The sequence below is a fragment of the Ovis canadensis genome, chromosome 3 (genome assembly GCF_042477335.2).
Source record: "Ovis canadensis isolate MfBH-ARS-UI-01 breed Bighorn chromosome 3, ARS-UI_OviCan_v2, whole genome shotgun sequence".
Taxonomy (NCBI): domain Eukaryota; kingdom Metazoa; phylum Chordata; class Mammalia; order Artiodactyla; family Bovidae; genus Ovis; species Ovis canadensis.
This window is the reverse complement of record NC_091247.1, coordinates 159,739,414-159,756,474: the sequence shown is the minus strand read 5'-3', so window position 1 is coordinate 159,756,474 and position 17,061 is coordinate 159,739,414. Positions and strand designations below refer to the sequence as shown.

Genomic DNA, 17,061 nt, shown 5'->3' with positions numbered 1-17,061 from the left:
CTTAAGGTAGCCACTGCAAAGTTCCGAACAGAAGAATGTTGTGGTCAAACACATCTGAGTAAGAAGAGAACTTTAGGACTTCTGGGACTGCTCAGAATCTAAGTGACCTTGGAGGTTAGAGGGAACCTGGGCAGTAGAAGAGATAGCCACATATAAGTAAATATTTACATGTTTTATTGGTTTCATTGTTTAAATCTATTGGATATACAATTAAGAGTTTGTAGTTAATCAAAAGCTTTTCCCCGTGTTTGGATTTGGATTCATCTTTTTGTTTTGTTACCTCAATTCAGTTTGGTGCCAGGTTTAATTATGGAACTAATGTGCTTAAGTTTGGGTACTAGAGAGTGGAATTTGGTTAAATATCCCTGTTGATTACTTAAATGACTCGAGAGTCTAAGAAAACTAGCCACAGTGATCCAGCTGTCCTTTTCGGATTTGTACATGCTGCCTTCCTGGAGTCCTTTCTCCCATGGCTGTCTGTGACCTTAGCCATTGAATCATGTAATCGTTTCTGGCCTCCAAAGTCAGTGATTCTGAGCAGGCAGAGTGGTGGTGTGATGTCATGTCTGGGGCATGAGCCTGTACCCTCACCACACACAGGTCCCGCCCTTCCTGGTCTCGGCAGCTCAATACACAGTGCTTGGCACATCGTGAGCGCTCAATAAATTTAGCTACTTTTCCTGTCTCTCCCTGGATCTCAAATAGGAATATCCAAATTTGAGAACACCACCATAGCATTTGACTCCCCAGTTAAAATCCATGGAGAAAGCTGAGGCAGTCGTGAGGGAATGTAAGTCTAAGAAGATGGCTGCACTGGTTTACAGCGCGGCTTCTCATGAATCATAAAAAGACCTCTTACGGGATTAATGAGTTTTAGCTTAATGCAAAATTGATAAACTATGTATAATATTGTGACATTTGAAAGCATTCAGAATGAAAAATAGCTGATGGGGGTACATGTTTTGAGATGCTTGGTGTTCCACATTTTTCTGACCTCACTCTGCCCCCCACCAAAAAAAAAAGATCAGAAGGAAGGCCCCCCACATTGCTTCCAAATTTCTGAATAGGGAAAATATCAAACTGGAAAGGAAGCTTTTGACAGCTTTATACATTTACAGATATTTTTAAAATAAAAAATTTCTTTCTTACTCTTTCTCTGGGTAGAAAAATTAGACCCCTTTTCTTCTTTTCTCCTCCTTGACCTTAAATTTTAGAAAATATATTCTTATTTTTCTTTTTAATTTAATTTTAATTTCAGATTCACATGCAGTTACAAGAAATTATACAGAAAAATTCCTTTCTCAAGTTGTCACATTTCCCCCTCAATGTTGGCATTTTGTGAAACTATGGTACAATATCCCAGCTAGGATATTGTATGAGTACATTTCCCCCAGATTTCTCCAGTTCTTTGTGAACACATCTGTGTGCGTATGTGTGTGTTTTCAGCTCTGTACAGTTTTACCACCTGTGAAGATTCCTGTATCCACCACCAGAGGTATTCTTTCTGAAGACTGTCAGTTGCTTGAGAGTTTTCAGCACATCCGGTGATGACAGACATGAAGATGTGTCTTCTCTTCTGAACACACAGGAACTTTGTGTGACTGTAGCGAGGTGGAGAGTGGAAATCTGGCCCGTGGCTCCTGTCTGTGGCTGTGTAGTTACTCTTTCACATTCCCTCATTAGAAAGGGCTGGCTGGCCCAGACAGAATCATAGGTGGGCTTGGCACACAGCAAACTACTTGCCTGGAGTAACTTACGCTTTTGTACTGTATTAAGAGTTCTGCCAATTTCAGAGGCCAGGAAGCGAAGAGTTGGCCTAGGAGTGTAACACACCTGCTTTTCCCCAGGCCACAAACAACAGGCTGATGTGAGTACCTGTTTGCCCTAGTAGGATATACCGAAACTTGTCTCCAGAGACCTGAGGCTGTGGATAAATGCTTCCTCCCACCCACCCCCAGAAGCGTGCTTCACACAGATTTTAGATGTCCGTGAGGACAGATATTCACTGGGGGAAATGTCCTGTTAATTGTGCTTTGCCTATCTGGCCCAGTCTCTAGAATGAACTGGAGTGGAATCCCATTCTCGTGAGACCTTTAGGAATATATACACTTGAGAATGCCACAGTAAGGTGTGTATGAGCGTGCGCATGTGTGTGCTCAGTCGTGTCCAACTGTTTGTGACCCTGCGGACTGTAGCCCACCAGGCTCCTCTGTCCATGGAATTCTCCAAGCAAGAATACTGGAGTGGGTAGCCATTTCCTTCTCCAGGGGATCTTCCCAACCCAGGGATCAAGCCCAAGTCTCCTGCATTTCAGGCAGATGCTTTACCACTGCACCCACCTAGGAAGCCCCACAATAGCATTACATTCCCTAATTTTAAAACAGATTGCACCTGTCACATACATATACACAGCAAAGCTAAACTGAGATGCAAACAGTAGGCAGATGGACAGGATGCCTCACCAGCTAAGTCTCCTATACTCCCAACCTGAGAAAAACTGGATTTGTAAGTAGCTCCAACTGTAAATATGAAAATGTCTGAATGATGAAGGTCTGTTATGTTACACTAGTCACTCCTGGAATCTGAGTGTTTGATTAGATGACCAGAATTTATGGTGATGATGGTGATGTTTGGACATGAAAACCAATGAGCAAAAAGCTGTAAATCTGATCACTATAGCAACCATTTAGAGAACACATGTACTGTATTTATTGCCACTGTCCTATTGGATCCTAAATCCCAACTAAGTCACAGCATATGCAGTGCTTATTTTCTTCTCTGGATGAGTACTTTTCCTATTGGCAAAGTGAAATTAAAAAATCATGGTTTGCAAGTGACATCCTTTATTTGGGGTGGTAACAATCATCTTGTCTAAACACAGGCTTACTTTTGAATCAGATGGAGACATTTTGAAAATCTTGGAAAGGCAGAAAAACTATGTGTTAAAAAGAAAGTGTTATAAAAGAGTATCAGGACAGGCTATTACTTCCATAGCAAAGTTCTTTGGACCTGACTTGATCCAAATAAGTGTGGGAGAGACCGCTGGCGTGACCCTGGAAGTGGCAAGCGAGAGCCAGCGGCCCTCCGTCCCGTGTCCTGTTGTCTGTCACTGAGACCTTGTCAAAGCTATGCCAGAAGAGTGATTTTTGTAAGTATGAAAATGTTGGTCTGTCTGCTGCTTTATCTGCCCGTCGGTAACCCTAGACTTAGAGATTAAATAATTGAGTTCGCTCATGTTCTGCGGGTGACAGTATGAAAGCTGAGAACAATTAAGTGTCCAGCTCAGGGTCATACCACCTCGTTAGCTGGGACAAGAACCAGGTTTCCTGATTCCTAGTCCATTGCTTTTTCCCTGCAGGGAGCAGCTTCCTGTCACCCCCCAGTCTTGTCTTGGTTTCCCATTTGTAGTGTTGACAGCCCTCCGGCGCCACCTCTTTCCTCAGGTCCTGTGTTCGTTTCCCAGGGCTGCCGTGACAAAGGAGCATGAACCTCGGGGCCTTAACATAACACGAATTTATTCTCTAATGGTTCTGGAAAGCAAAAGTCCAAAAAGCGTAGAGCCATGCTGTGTCTGAAGGCTCTAGGAGACACTGTGTTCCATGCCATTCCCTTGGCCTCGGGTGCTACTGGTAGCTCTTGATGTTCTTGACTTCTGGCTGCGTTGCTCCAGTCTCTCCTTCTCCTGCCTTCCTGTGCGTTCCCATGTCTCTTCTCTTGAAGGAACACCAGTCATCTTTGATTGTGTTAAGTTGCTTCAGCCACATCCAGCTCTTTGCAGCCCTGTGGACTGTAGTCCGCCAGGCTCCTCTGTCCATGGGATTCTCCAGGCAAGAATACTGAAGTGGGTTGCCATACCCTCCTCCAGGGAATCTTCCCCACCCAGGGATCGAACCCGAGTCTCTTAGGTCTCCTGCATTGGCAGGCAGTTTCTTTACCACTAACGCCACTGGGAAAGCCCCATCTTTGATTACGGCCCACCCTAATGACCCCAGCTTAACTTGATCACGTATACAAAGACCCTGTTTCCAAATACGGTCACATTCATAGATGCACAAAGGGTTAGAACTTCAGCATCTTTGAAGGGGATCACAGTTCAATCCATAATAGGTCTACTTAGCTTCCAAACCATATTTAGAACTAGGCAGTCTTTGTAACACACCATGAGAACTGTAGTGAGTTTCATTAAGTGTAAAGCATCATATCCAATATTTGTAGTTTGTTACAATAACACATTGAAAAGATTTATAGACTGTTTTGGGTGTGATTATTGGATTAATTCCCCACTTTGAAACCATTTGTTGGGTCCTGTTTATTTAAAGGAGGGAATGAATAGACCTGAAAACACCTAATTTTCAGTTTACCCTGGAAGCCAATAAAAGTTTTTTGTAAAGAATTGAAAACTGTGTCACAGAACATTCGCACTGTATTTGTGTAGTACTTTAGTCTTATCTTCAGTTGTTAGATGCTTGTTTGCATGTGCTAACGCCTCTAGCTAAGATGTAAAAAAATAAAAACAAAAAACAAATTTTTGAAAAATTATTTTGTGGTAATAAAGTCTAGAACAGAATGTGTGCTCAAAGTATTTCATGGTGTGTGTACAATTTTTAAGTAGAAATTAAAAAGAAAGAAATCCTACCTGCAGTCAGCACTCTCTACTGTTTGCATTCTCCTGAACTTCCCTTGTTGAATACAGTCATTTGTGTTTCATAAACATTCTTCCTGACTTCATTCTCTTTAGCATTATTTGATCGATCTGGGAGGAAATGTCCATATAACCTTAATTTGTACATTTTTTTAAAAGTCTTTTTTAAAGCAAGTACTGGGAATGTATGCTGTGTCTTTTATTAACTTTTATATATGTGATTCCAAATCTCTCTTTAAATTAATGTCTTTTAGCTTCAAATTGACTTCTTCCCATAAGGCTAGTCCCCATTTCCTATAATCTTACAGACCTAGGAGAACATTTTCCCTTCTGTCGTTTTGATAATTACGTCCTCCGTGCTCAGTGGTGGCCTATTAACTAACATGAATACTGTGGGCTTGCAAAATAGCCTCAAATTTCCATATATTAGAACTGTGAGAATTTTCTATAATGGTGCTTTAGCAATAATGATGGAGGTGCAGGCATTTCCTGAGGATTAATGACCAGCTGGGAGGAACCAGTGGCCCTTGGCTCTGCCTCCCAGCCAGCCATTAATTCCGAGGAAATGTCTTTTGCTGAGGTCGTTACTGCTATTACAAGCTTAAAATGGAAAAACATAATAGGCGTATGAGTTACTTTTATGGGTTGATGCAGTTTCCAATGGTATGTACTAATTTGAAAAAATGACTGTGTATACATAACAATTGTAAGTCAGACTGTTTGAATCATCCTTTAGTATTCCATATGTTTTATAACTGGAGTTATACAGTTCTCTACCTTTCCTGCTCAAAAAAAGAAAAAAAAAAATTGACTCCTTAATTTCTACATTGGTTCAAGGCTTCAAAGTGTTGTGTTTCACTGACATATTTAGAAACATCAATTTCTGTTATCAACTTCAAATAATATTCATGTTTCACACATGGGCTGAAAGGAAAAAAAAATAAGAGTTCATTTTCCATTTTTGTGATAATACTTTTTCTCTTAGAATGAAACATTGAAAGAAAAAATTTTAAGCCCTGTAATAAATTGCTGTGCTGCTTTGATTTTTTTTTTTTTTTTGCTGTCATCTGTATAAGAGACAGCCTTATATTTATACTTTCCCATAGTGACTCCGTGAGACAACAATGCACAACTTAGTTTTTCAGCACTGCAGGGTTTTTAAAAAATCTATATTAAATATTGCAACTATGGGAAACCCTTTAATACAACAAACACACAAAAAACACTTAAAAATGAAGCCAAAGTGTCAAAATGCTTCTTACCACGCTCCTTTCTCTTTTTAATAAGTAGCATTTTTTGTATTTTTCCTTCTGATCTTAATCATCTGGCATTGTTTTTCATCTCAGTTATTAGCAGAGCCAACCTAGAAACATTCCTAAAATTTGTAAAAGGGAGAACCTGAACAGTCCTGGAATATTGCCATCCTTGCCCCAATGGAGAAATGTGGACAGCATCATGCAGCCGTGAGCCTGTGGGCCATTTTTACCTGTCTCACCTGTTAGTAACTCTCTGTGTTTGTCAAACCTCCGATGTAGGCCAGGCTCAGTGGGGAATTTGAAATATTGCAGGACACAGATGTGCACTAAAAGCAGTAGGAATCAAGCGAAGAAGTCCTGTCCTATTTGGCCCTCAATTTCCTGTCCCACTTCTTCAAATTTGCTTGTAGCCTACAAGTCATTGTTCATGTTGGTAGACTTGTCTGTGCTCAGACTTTCTTGAGCCTACTTTGTCAAAGGTCTTTACATCTCCCCATTCTGCTTCTCCATCTCCTCAACTTTTGCCATCTACAGAAAGCTTAGATGCCGCTTTGCGTCTCTGACTATTCCTCTGTTTTCTTTCACTTTTGTTGAAGGTGCTAGGATTCTCCCAGTTCTTCTGGAGCAGCAATGCCCAATAGAACATTCTGCATTGATGGAAATATTAATGTTCTGTATTTGTGCCATCCAATATGGAAGTCACTAGCCACATGTGGCTGCTTGAACAACTGAAATGTAGTTGGTGCGTTTGAAGAACTAAATATTTGGTTTTACTTCATTTTAACTAATTGAAGTTTAGATAGCTTCACATGCTAGTGACTACTGTATTGGTCAATGCAGTCTTGGATCCATTATATCTTCACCTTGCCTCCATTATCTGTCCTTTTTACCTTCGGTTGAGTTTAGTTCAGTTGCTCAGTCCATGTCTACCTTTTTGCGACTGCGTGAACTGCAGCATGCCAAGCTTCCCTGTCTATCCCCAACTCCCAGAGCTTACTCAAACTCATGTCCATTGAGTTGGTGATGCCATCCAACCATCTCATCCTCTTCTTCTCCCACCTTCAGTTTTTCACAGCATCAGGGTCTTTTCCAGTGAGTCAGTTCTTCACATCAGTTGGCCAGAGTATTGGAGCTTTAGCTTCAGCATCAGTCCTTCCAATGAATATTCAGGATTGATTTCCTTTAGGATGGACTGGTTGGATCTCCTTGCAGTCCAAGGGACTCTCAAGAGTCTTCTCCAATACCACAGTTCAAAAGCATCAATTCGTCAGCGCTCAGCTTTCTTTGTAGTCCAACTCTCACATCCATATGTGACTACTGGAAAAACCATAGCCTTGACTAGATAGACCTTTGTTGGCAACGTAATGTCTCTACTTTTTAATATGCTGTCTAGGTTGGTCATAACATTTCTTCCAAGGAGGAAGCATCTTCTAATTTCATGGCCGCAGTCACCGTCTACAGTGATTTTGGAGCCCCCAAAATAAAATCTGTCACTGTTTCCATTGTTTCCCCATCTATTTGCCATGAAGTGATGGGACTGGATGCCATGATCTTAGTTTTCTGAATGTTGAGTTTAAGCCAACTTTTTCACTCTCCTTTCACTTTCATCAAGAGGCTCTTTAGTTCTTCTTCGCTTTCTGCCATAAGGGTGGTGTCATCTGCATATCTGAGGTTATTGATACTTCTCCCAGCAATCTTGATTCCAGATTGTGCTTCATCCAGTCCATCGTTTCTCATGATGTACTCTGCATATCAATTCTACTGTGTCTTTTTCCCCTGAAGGAGACCTTAATGCCCTTCTACTTCAACTTTACCATATTCTGCCTTTGGTCTCTTGCCTAGTTCGATATGACAAAATCGAGAAGCCTCTGTGCATAGACCTAGAGGAAGTATAGAGACCAAGAAAGCATAGTCCAGGGACTTACTTGATTGTACAGTGGTTGAGACACTACTATTCCACTGCAAGGGGTGCTGGTTCAGTCCCTGGTTGAAGAACTAAGATCCCACATGCCTCGTGGTGCAGCCAAAAATTTTTTAAGAAAAGAAAACAGTCCATTTCATCTCCTCTACGGGCTTACAGAGTAGAAGGAACCAGAGTTTTCTGGGTTATAGGGAACAGACAGCTCACGATCCAGCATTAACCAGGAGTAAGCATTTGCGGATTTTCCTGAAGGACTTTATGGCTTTGAGATGGGACGTATTACAAAAGAGTGTGATTTTATTTATAAAAGGGTTGGAAACTTTTAAACCATTTTAAATGAGGTAGTTCATAAGGTATAACACCATTACCTCTTAAAATACCACACTAGTGCCTCAGAATTAAGGTGACTGTATGTCATGGGTGTTTTTCAGTTCAGTTTCAGTTTATGCTGCCTGTTCCAGCGTAACTACCAGTAGCACTCCTGCCAGTCTCCAAGGTGTCCAGCTTGGGGGGTAAATCCTATAATCCCCTGCCTACAGTCTGCCTAAATTTTATGCATACACACAAACACATGCAGTTTGTACCTCTCCGAATCTTGTTGCATTTGTGCTCTTAGCTTACTTCCAGATTTTTCTTCCGTGTCACTTCTCTATCAGGTCATTCCTCTGTTTGGAAACTGCCAATAGCTCCTGAATCAATTATAAATTTTTCAAGCCTCATAAATAGAACTATTGAGCTCTGTTTTTTTCCTCACATACATGTAGCCAAGTGAATAAGCTTCCTATTCCACGAACAAGGCGGACACTTTCTCACCTTCACTTTGACTGGAATCTCTTTCTCGAATGTCCAGCTGCTGAAAATCTTCTCCAGCCTTCCACGTCCAGTCTAGACACGACTCTTTTATGAAGTAATCGCTGACTCTCCTGGTCAGAAGTGGGCTGTCTCACCCCTGAATACGAACATATGTTGTTAGTGCCTTGCTTAAAGCATGATCCATTTTCCTTTGTACTGAGACTTTTTGAATAGTTCCCATCTTTGTTTAGCAGTTTTACAAACTCTTTGAGAAGAGGTACCACGTGTTTTGCATTTTCTTTAAAACCCAGGACAGGGGTATACAGTAGTTGCTTAATACATATTTGTTGAATAAAATTTAAAATGCTTATGGCTGGGCAACTTAGGTCATTCCCAAATGGTGATTTCTTAAAGCTGTGTAATTGGAGGCTTTTTTTTTTCCCAAGTATTTCCACAGTTTATGCCATTAATTATAGTACTCAGAGGAATTACTGCTGCTATTAATCTCTTGGATCCAATACTTAGAGACATAAATATAAGTGACATTAGCTCTACCACCGCGTTCAGTGAGATTACAAATTAGGGAGTAGACTTAGAAGTCAGAAAAATACCTGCAAAGATAACAAAATGTAGATAATCTTGCTAAGTTTAGTTCAGGAAGACAGTCTAAGATGAAACTGCCAAACAAGATTGATAACATGGTGGCCTACTCTTCTGCACTTCTGGAAAGAGCTGTGTCTATTTGGGGGAATTTTCCTCCAAATAAAAACCAAAAAAAAAATGTGTTTCTGAGTGACTTTTATAAAGGTCATTTAAAGAAGTGACACTTGTTGATTGGGATGGACAAAAGAAAGCTGCATGTGGCAAAACTTATCTGTGAATTTACTTAATGTTTTTAATCATTTTCTATATATATATGGTACACTGAATTTAGAAAATAAATCAGTTTTCTTTTAAAAAATTATATTGTAATTTTAAAAAGTGCAATTGACATATAACATTATATTAGTTTCAGGTGTATAGCATAATGATTCAGTGTTAGTGTGTATTGCAAAAGGATCCGCATAATAAATCTGGTTAACATCTATCATTAACTATAATTGCTATGCTCTAAGTACACGCTCATGACTTAACGCTCATGGAAGTGTGTACCTTTTGACTGTCTTCTAGATGTTTTGTATATTTGATTTAAGCACCGTATATGTCCATGGTAAACAAAATGATACAATCTTAAGAGTAAATTCAGTAAAGAAATATTGCAACTATTTTCTCAATAGACAATTCTTTAAAATTTAATTAATCGACATTTAAAAATTATGTGTGGGCATGTTCCTAAGTACACAATGAGACTTTAGATTTTAAAGGGTGGTAACAAAAGAATAAGCATTGGATATGTTTACTTTTTTTCAGACTCTTGCAAGAAACTTTCCAAAACACATATGCACACCCTGTACAACTTCAAACAACAGAAAATGGCTTTTTCTCTACCCACTTCTCTCCCTGCTTCCCACAATCAGTATCACGACCTCGTGGTATCCAAGTTGGTCATGTCTGACTCTTTGCAACCCCATGGTCTATAGCCTGCCAGGCTCCTCTGTCCATGGAATTTTCCAGGCAAGGTTACTGGGGCAGGTTGCCATTTCCTACTCCAGGGGATCTTCCTGACCCAGGGATTGAACTTGCATCTCTTGCATTGGCAGTGAATTCTTTACCACTGAGCCACCTGGGGAGCCCACCGCCACCTTGACTACCAATAGGGTTAAGTATTTGAAGTACTTTCACATTTTTATGCTACATGAGAAGTAAAGAAAAACTATTCCTGAAAGTGCATTTAAAATACTGCTTTCAAATAGTGAATCTTCTGGTTGTACAAAACAGAAGCCGGTTGTTAGAAATCTCATGTGCTTCAAACATTTAGAAGGCGGTAGGTGTAAAGGACTAGAAGCATGAGTCTAGTGCTTCTTGGAGGGTGGCCATATGCCCATAGCTAAGAGAAAAAAAAAAAAAAACCAGGAAGGAGAAGAATGGGTTTAGATAAATTCCAAGTAGAGATGAAATAATCATATCCTTGTTATGTATGGATGACGTTTGAGAAAGGAAGCTGAGCCGCAGATAAAGATACGAGGGCTATTTGTGGTAGTAAGTGAAGCCATGGCTGTGGATAAAGATCGCTAGAAAACGTGGAAAAAGAAAAGTGAGGGGGAAAAAGGAGGTGATGCAGAAAGTGGAGAAGAAAGGGAATATGGGAGCATTACACACAGGGAGATGAAATATGGCCCAGTGGTCGCTCCATGATCAGGACGTCTGCATGACTCCCTGGCCCCTTCCTCACCCGAGCTCAGCTCATGGTCTTTAAGTTCTCCACAGACTCACTGAAATAAGCACACCGCAGACAGCAGTGAGCCCTGCATCCTGGTGATGCCATCAGTGCTCAAAGACAGCAAGGGAATGAGACCAAGGAGAATCCTTTTGGAGGCCAGATCATTAACTCCTATCTATGACATCCCTTTTTCCATCTGGAAAAGTTAAATTCTCATGTGCAATTAGCTTTGCAGAATGGAGCGGTTTTGTTGGTTTACTGATACTGTTGAGCAAAATGGGCACAAGTGCAAGTCCTGGCCCCAGCAGTTGATTGCACCTTCCTTTCTGAGGTAGATGTGAATGTAAAGAAGAGAGAAATGTCCCTGGGGTGTTGCTGATTAAACTGACAGCCTTAGCTTTCAGGATCATTAGATTTCAAAGACAAAAAAAAAAAAAGGCCCACCAAGATGATATCCTTTGCAGGGATCAGATGATGAGGAACTGAGTTGTAATTTGGGACTCATTCACAAGAAAAGGTCTGAAGGGTTTTCGCATGAATAGGATCATAAGGGTCAGAATGTCAGGATCTGTGCCCACCGCAGTCTCTCTGACCTGTAATAGACTTTGCATCTAAGACTGGCTGAACAGTTTCAGTAATGCAACAGAAAGGCTCTATTCTGCAGAGCTAATTGCAAAACAAAACTCACTTCTCCAGATGGAAAATGGGATACTCAAATCCACTGAAGGAAAGAAACACAGTTTCCCCCACCACAGCTCTGCAGTCTTCCATGGGTCTTATGTATGTGCAGTAAACATTTATGACCATATTTAGGTCCAGGCAGCATGTGGGATTTTGTGCTAGTAGTTGCTGATGAATACCTCCAATAGGAATCCTTTATGTCTGAGGTATCCATGGTAACTAAGTTGAGCCCATTTCCATTGTGCTGTTAGCTGGCCATACTTTGACTCTGTGGGCTCCAGGATTCCTAATTCCTCTAACAACCCAGAGAGGTAAGTGCTTTTCAGAAAAGCAAACTTAAGCAAGGGATTTGAGATTTGAAGAATACCACATAGCAACGAAGATGATAATTTTTGACTCACAGGTTAATTTAATTGAGGAGTGCTCCAAAGTCAAAAATTCCATAGCTAGCAACAGAATTATGATTATTAGGAAAATAATAGCTTTTTTTTTTTTGCACCTCTGAAATCTTCTGCGATGTTATGGACTTCACCGTTGGTTGTATATGTTGTAGGTAGCTCGTGTTCACCCTGCACTTGGCAGAGATCGCTAGATTTTGTTACCTTAATAGCAATGTTCATTTTTTTAAGTACAGGGAAATATTTAACATACTAGAAAAATGCTTTGACATAATGGCATTAATATTATAATGTTTGTATATCCTTTTTTCCCCTAGGATACCCTGCAAATGTTCTGTGCCCATTTAACACACATAGGTGTGCTTTTGTTTGCATGTGCCCTGGCCACTTGAGCACCAGCATAAAATTGTCAGTGGCCTTTATTTCTTAGCTCATTTAACTGGGATCAGACATAGTGGGATGTATTTTATTCACTTCAGTTTTATTGAACATTAGTGTATTTTTGCTTGATTTTCTGATGGTGCACTTTTTTTTTTTCATGAAAAGGCATTTTATTTTAAATGTAGTAGTGTGTACCTGTCAATTTATTTTGTACTAAACATTTATAAGTAGAAATGAAAGCACTGTGTACAAATGAAGTGTCAATGCACTGAAAATATTATAGCTGCTGTTTTAAAATAGTTATATTAAATTTAAATCTAAGTCAGTCCTCAGACTTTCTAAAGTTTTCCTATTTGAATGGAAATACAATGTGGAATGCACCAGAGTGACATTTTTCCATTTCCCCATTGCCAAGATGGGAAGACACTTGCACTAAGCATCTGAGTCCACATCTATTTTTCACTAATATTCAAACTGTCTTCATGGCTAAAATGATGGAGCATCAAATGTATGAATTCTAGGGAATCATATCAGATTTACTTATAATTGATTTGTGTGCAAGGAGAGCAGGCCTCTATGTTGGAGAGAAAAAAAGTTCCGAAATGTATAAGAAAGAATGGAAACCAAGAATCATCCCTAAGGAGAGCTATTTGCTCATTCAGCTCACCTTTCTCCTATCAGTGCTAATCCTGGGCACCATGCCAAATATTGAGGATACGCTGGTGAGCACTTCAAGGCCCCTGCTGTCAGGGATCTTACATTCTAAAGAGGGACTATGAACAGTGGCCTAGTTACGCAAGAATAAAGATGATCATTTCTTGCCTTGATGAGAGTTGTGGATAGAGGTGAACCATGTTCATGTAATAGAGGAGTCGGGGAGGCTGCTTTAGGTGGGGCAATCTGGGTGGGCATCGTGGAGGAGGTGCCATGTGAACTTAGAGCCCCGAGGGAGACGAAGCCAGCCTCACAGCTGGTAGATCTGCTGGCCTGGCTGGCATTAACAGCAGATGGGGATGAGGCATGGGGGGTTAGAAGGGGCTTGCTGAGCATCAGTTTTAGTTTTCCAATCCCTTGGATTATGAAGAATGCAATAGTCAGAATACCCAAGGATTTGTTAGAGATATTATAAGAGGCAGGAAAAAGGTGACAGGATTCACTCTGTCTATTCTTGTGATACCTATGTGACTGTTTGTAAGCTTTAAAATATAATAAAGGTTACCTCTCCCACCTTAGCCCACCTTTTATTTTTCAGCACAGATTTAAGAAAGCAATCAAAGCAGTCATTATTAAAAATAGTCATTCTTCTTCTTAGCAGTGCTAACTCAGAAAATAAAATCACTGGCACTTAGTTGAGATGTTAGACCACATGTATCAGCACTGCTTGGCCTTGTGCCCCTTAAACCCATCTGAGTCAGATTGTTCTTTCTGCTGCTGTTTTCCCTGTAGAAATGAGAGAGACAGAAAGTATGTGTGTAGGGATGGGAAAGGAGAACTCAGTTCTGGTTTTCTGGTTTCTACACACTGCAGAAGCACATAGTAGAGGAGGAAACAGAATATGCAAAAAAAGAAGTAGAATGAGGTGCAGCAGATTCCTTAGTTGTGGGTTGAATTACTAGCTCGTATAACAACAACAAAATGTGGACACTGTGAATTAGGACCTGCTGTTGTTCTTAGCTGGTGCTCATGAGGTAGTGGATGGCATGAACTGTGAAGAAGAAGTGACTTGTCCTGTTTTGATGATGAACAGAGGTCTAGCCCCCAAGGCACTGAATTCTTTTCCAGCTTCCTCCTCTGAGATCGTCCTCTGAAATCTTCTGTGATGTTATGGACTTCATCGTTGGTTGTGTATTTTGTAGGTTGAGAACATCTTCCTCTGTTGAGAACATCTATGCTTTGGGAAACAAAGGTAGCATGAAAACCTTGAGATCTTCTCAGGAAGAGGAACCTCTAGGAACTTATTCTTCTGGGGAGAGTCAGGACTCTGAACACTTGGAAGGGTATCTGAGCAGGAGGAGCTGGAATTGGCCGGCCAGTGTTTATTATGCTTAAGCTACAGAGCTAATTACTGTGAGCAGACACAAAGGAAAGAGAAGACCAAAACCCTATCCTCGTGATACTGACAAATCAGTTGGCCTGAGCACACAGGAATTAACTAAAGAACACTTCTGCCAAGTTTCAGTTGTGTAAAAGGGGAGGAGATGAGTCTTGTGGGGAACACAGAGTTGAGCCATGAGCAATTGGTCAGTAAGGCTGCCTGCAGGAGAATTTTGGGTGGAGTTTTGGAGGAAGTGAGGACAAGATTGGAGTTAACATACATAAAACTTGTCACCTGAAGAAGACTGGAACCACCTGGAGGTTTAGAATGCAGTATCTCTTTCCTATATGTTCCCTGAGGTCCCGTGTTACTCTATAGCAGTGTTTACCAAGACCTGGAAAAAGGGACTTGGGCACCATGTTGCTAAATCCATGAAACACTGGCCTTCTGCTCTGCCACCGGCCACAGCTCAAAATGGAAACAAATGTCACAGGCACCTGTGGTGCTGTCCCTTTTGTCTTCCTATATCCACTCACTTTCGAGCCCTTTCTCCGTCCAACATTGCTCACAAAGGAATCTCTGAGTCTGAGAAGGAACAAATATCCAGTAACCTTCTGCCGCTGGCCTCACTGAAAGGGGAGAGAATTGTGTTGAATGCCGTTGGAAGTGTAAGGATTTCTTGTGACAGTTATGTCTCAGGAGAAAACTAGTGGTTAAATTGCTAAGTTCTTTGAGTCACTTGCAGTGCTGATAAGTGCCTGACCTCTCAGTATCATGTTTCTGACTTCTTTGTTCTGCCTTCATTTTTTTTTTCAAAATGCCATTTTCATTTGTTCTTAGAGTGAAGAACATGTCAAAGAGCCTCTCTAGCAGTAGGTGGTTTTTACAGAGCACATGAAGAATGAAAACTAAATTATCATCCTGGAAGCAGTCCACCAGCATCAGAGAGGTGTCAGATTACGTGCCAGTCGGCTGTGTCAGAATGTGAAAAAGGAAAGGGAGAACTGAGGCAATGTTGCATCAGTTGGGCCCAAAGCACCCTTTACCTTGAATATGGAGAAAAATTGCAGCAAGAATTTTTTTCTCTTTTACTCTTTTCTCCGTGGTTCTTATCTAATTCAGTATATCTTAAATGATAGTTTATAGAATGCTGTCCATCAGGGAAAAACCCCAGGTAGTACTGGTCTTGCATGTTCTCACCTAGCTCTTTTACCTGAATCCTCATTAGAATCTATGGGAATGTTAGCATCATTCCCATAGATTAGTTTAAATTAATCTATATTAGTCTTAATGCTATCAGCTAGGTGATTCGTGGGTTTTATTGGTTATTCTTTTTTTAAAAATTTGACCACACCGTGAGGCATGTGGGCTCTTAGTTCCCCATTCCTGCATTGGAAGCGCAGAGTTTTAACCACTGGACCACCAGGGAAGTCCCCTTTTTTTGGTTATTCTTGATAAACTAATGGAATCATGGCATTTGGAAATTAAAAATTAAATCAAGAATTTGTGCCAAAACTCAAATTATAGATACTATCATATTTTAAGTGCCAGTGCTGTCCCAAACCACCAACACATTCTGTACAAATTAGCCTAACAGATTACAATTGATTTCCTGTTCCGTATATTTTAAGAGATTGATGTTAGTAAGCTGCTTTATTGTTGTTGTTGTGTAGTTGCCAAGTCGTGCCTGACTTTTGTGACCCCATGGACTGTAGTCTACCAGGTCCACGAGATTTCCCAGGCAACAGTACTGGAGTGGGTTGCCATTTCCTTCTCCAGGGGATTTTCCCAACCCAGGGATCGAACACTCATCTCCTGCACTGGCAGGCGGATTCTTTACCACTGAACCACCAGGGAAGCCCAGTAAGCTGCTGCTGCTGCTGCTGCTACACTTCCTTAATCAAAGAGGCAGAAACCTTTGCAAAACACTCAGCTGATGAAATGGCACACTAAAATGAGTCTAGAAAACTGCTAACTGTTTTCTAACACCCCTGCTGAACTCAACTCACTACCAAGTAGACTTTGATTCATTTTTGTGTAGAGTTCCCTAGGCCAGGTTAGTTTGGCTATATATATGTATTTATCTATTGAAATAGGGTACTGCTGCTATTATCATCATGTATCTATACATAAATCAGAGCAAGGCCAGAGGAGGAACATGCTAGATCACAGAGCAGCTGAGAAAGATGACAGCAGTGACTAGAAAATGAAACATAATGGTTGTATTTCAGGGACCCTACCCAGCAGATGGTAGTTATCATAGCTTTTGAAGTTTCATCTGATTACTTTGCCAACAAAGGTCCATCTAGTCAAGGCTATGGTTTTTCCTGTGGTCATGTATGGATGTGAGAGTTGGACTATAAAGAAAGCTGAGCGCAGAAGAATTGATGCTTTTAAACTGTGGTGTTGAAGACACTTGAGGGTCCCTTGGACTGCAAGGAGATCCAACCAGTCCATCCTAAAGGAGATCAGTCCTGGGTGTTCATTGGAAGGACTGATGTTAAAGCTGAACCTCCAATACCTGGGCCACCTGATGCAAAGAGCTGACTCATTTGAAAAGACCCTGATGCTGGGAAATATTGACGGCAGGAGGAGAAGGGGACGACAGAGGATGAGATGGTTGGATGGCATCGCC

The 17,061-nt window shown here is 40.8% G+C and overlaps 1 protein-coding gene and 1 long non-coding RNA gene across 2 annotated transcripts in view; one reads left to right on the top strand and one right to left on the bottom strand.

Annotated features, from left to right (window-relative positions):
- Positions 1–17,061, top strand: part of HMGA2 (high mobility group AT-hook 2) — a 145,226-nt gene that overhangs the window by 30,182 nt on the left and 97,983 nt on the right. The gene's annotated exons all lie outside the window — the stretch shown is intronic.
- LOC138435850 (uncharacterized) overlaps positions 2,827–17,061 on the bottom strand; it is a 30,943-nt gene continuing 16,708 nt past the window's right edge. Inside the window, exons 2-4 of the long non-coding RNA XR_011255276.1 lie at positions 8,633–8,768; positions 4,637–4,753; positions 2,827–4,492 (exon numbers count right to left, since the gene is read on the bottom strand). This is a non-coding gene — a long non-coding RNA (uncharacterized lncRNA). The remainder of the gene's footprint in view (positions 4,493–4,636; positions 4,754–8,632; positions 8,769–17,061) is intronic.